Source organism: Arachis ipaensis, chromosome B03, assembly GCF_000816755.2.
Source record: "Arachis ipaensis cultivar K30076 chromosome B03, Araip1.1, whole genome shotgun sequence".
NCBI classification, from domain to species: domain Eukaryota; kingdom Viridiplantae; phylum Streptophyta; class Magnoliopsida; order Fabales; family Fabaceae; genus Arachis; species Arachis ipaensis.
The window spans coordinates 16,184,345-16,187,776 of record NC_029787.2 but is presented as its reverse complement, the minus strand read 5'-3'; positions in this window follow the sequence as shown (position 1 = coordinate 16,187,776).

Here is a 3,432-nt window from a genome sequence, read left to right as displayed (position 1 = left end):
TATAATTTGTAATTTGAAAATATCAAAAAAGAGAAACAATGAAATTGAAAGATACATAAAGTCATAAAGAGTTATATTAAAAAAATAGAAAACTTAAAATTTACCTTTTTAATGAAGAAAAGATGACTACTAGAAAATGAATAGAAAAAGAAGATTGAAACTAATAAGAGGATTTAAGAAAATAAAGGCTGAGATTTGAGAATGAGAGAAGACTAAATTTGATTAGGTTAACTAATAGTTAAAATGATAGAAAGATGAAGTGAATTTAAAATTTTGAATAATTAGCCTAAATTTATTTGTAATAAGGTCATTTAAAATTTAAAATGAGACATATATAATATGTATATATTTTTTTAAAATAAAAATAAATAAGAGTGGGGCAAATGCCCCCTATTTCGCTACTGGTCCGTCCCTGCATCTAATATTTCTATCTCTTGTAGAGATAATACATTTTTAGACTTGAAGTATACATAAATATACACATACACTAGAAATAAAACGGATGCAACTTATTAATTATTAATGGGAAACATTTTATACTATAACTCTAAAATGAAGTTTTACCTTTAAACTTGAGTAGTACTAGTGAATTCTTATCTCAGACTTACGTTATATTATTCTTTAATTAAAAATTAATGCCATGCCTAATAATTTATCTTCTACAACTTTAAAATGACTTTCTTTAAAATAAATTAACTAATTTAGTTTTTAAAATATGAATTTATTATTCATCAAAACTGATAATTGTTTATCCAAATTTCAAATTAATATTAATTTTATTTTACAATTAATTTTATTTATAGTTTTAAATTTCCTTTTATTTTAAGCAGGAGTAATATAAAAATAACAATCCTTTAGCAAAGCTGAATTGTTGAACCTAATCAATCATCATCATCATCAAAACACACACACACATATATATGCGCGTGAAATCACACTGATGACTGTTCCATATACATGCAGATAGATCAGAATATTGGCAGCTAGAGTTTGTTCTTACCACCATTGCATGGACTCAATATTAATGAAATATGAAATGCTACTATTGCTATGCAATAATGTTGCTTATTCATTATGACATGACTTGCATTGCATTGTGAGTGATTTTCACACAGTAAAACATCACTGACTGGCATTGTGTATGTGCCCAAATTAAGGCTCAAACATGCATGCTATTACAACAGAAATAATTTGCTACTATTTAGCCATGTTCAATATCAAATTAATTGACTATGTTACGTGTACACTAAAATCAGTCACTAGTATAAAATATATGTTGAAATACAAATACTCATTGAAAATAAATTAAACAACATATGTATTTATATATAAATATATTAATAACTGATTTTAGTAGTTGATTTTGGTGTAGAAACAATATTTTTTATATATCTAATAGGCACAAGCATTTTTACCTTCTAATATATTTATTGTTTGGTTTTAAATCAAAATTATTTTAATCAACTTAGATTAATTTAGTGGTTAACTCATTAATTTACTTAAAAAATTATCGGGTATTTAAATTTTGCTTTGTACATATATATAGAAAGTCATTAGTTAGCGGCAAACTTTTAAATGGAATTAAGATTCATGACAAAAAAAATACCGTGAAAAAAAAATCAAATTCATTTCTTAATATCTTTGTATTTTTTTTTTCTTGGAACAAATTGATATTTCTTAATGTATTTTTTAACAACTATAAAACATGTATTAAATCGAAGTTATGATGGGTCATGGCTGTCCGTGACTGATGATGTTGGATCCTTCATTCAAGGAAGGCACGTGAGAGCCATGTTGTTGAAGGCATGTCTCCTTTGTACAACAACAAACCTCATCCATGATTCCAATCTCTGTCCATTATCTATGTACCTAAATTAAATTTACAAATAAAATGAACTTGATACCTATAGAGATACCCACATAAAAATGGATGCAACTTTTAGAAATTACATGTATAATAATTAGATGTATAATAATTTATACACAAATCTAACATTATAATTTGAAGGCAGCCTCAAATTATGATATTACGTTAAATATTAGCTAGGTTATATGCAATTCTCTAAATTTTCTAAATACAAAACTCAATTTATAATTTTTTAAGAGTAAATTTTTTTTAAATAATTATAAATAATGTAAGAATCAAAATGCATGCATGTTCTAAGTTGTAAGTTATGAATAAATTAGAGAGATTGATATAGATAGAACAAGTTTCCCAAAAATGAAAAGTAAGATAGTGTAATTAATGGGTGCATGGTAGAAAAATGGTTAAGTGATAAGATGAGTTTGTCTGGTGGGAAGAGGTTATAATGAGAGAATCTGAAAGGTCAAATCAAAGAGGTAGGTGGTGGGGTTATTACATATTTGTGTGGTTCTCAGAAGGAAGTGGGTGCTGTCTCAAACAAACAAATTAAAGATGGATCACTTTATCTTTCTCTTTCTCTTTTATTTCCCTTTGAACAAACAAATCAATCCAATCAATTAATGAAAATGTCTCTGAAACCTATTCGGACTGTCATGTCACTAACAGCCTTCCCATACCCAATTATATATTTTTCAGATTCTCATTATTATTTTTTTGGACCTTGCACATATCAACAACAATGGACACTTTTTAGTTACAAATTATGATGATACCTTCCATTGAAGATTTTTAAAAATTGCAAAATTATAAATAATCAATTTGTTAAAAATTTGATAACAGTTCAACTGAATATTTGAAATAAGGAAAGTTAGTTGCATATTAATTATTTTGGCCAATGTATGTTAATTATTTATGTTAAGACTTCAAACCCAAATAACATGGTCTAGATTTGATGTACTAAACATGAAGTTTAATTAAGTTATTATCCATTATCACTATAAATTAAGCTACTGGTCAAGCAAATAATACCCGAAAGGAAAGTTGAAATGAGTTACTAATAATTAGCATTTAGCAAGACAGAGAATTTATATATAGAATAGAGGCAACATATAAGTAATGAACATGAGTAGGTGCAATAATCTAACTTAATCTAACAATATATATCACCCATCTCAGGTTTAATTTGGTTAGCAAATAGATAATCATGTTGTGTGATAAAAATCCAAGTGTTATTAGTAGCGTGGTTCTAATAAATTCTTCAAACGTTGGATGGATTTGGGAGTTTCTGCTGTATCTCTTTGTCTTTGGCTTTGTTGTTGCTCTAGTGCAAGTTCCCGGTGACTTTATAAAGCTTATTATTACGAGGAATGCTAGGGGCCAGCAACTTTTGTAATTTGTAGCCATCAAATAATCATCAATGATGGTTTTAATGGTGTGAGATTGGTTTGAGATTTCATCCAATAGCTCACTTTTTTTTGTTGGTTACATGCTGGCCAGAATTTAACAAAGTTGTTAGCCTTCTAGACTTTTTCTATTATTATTATTATTATTATTTTTGTTAATAAACG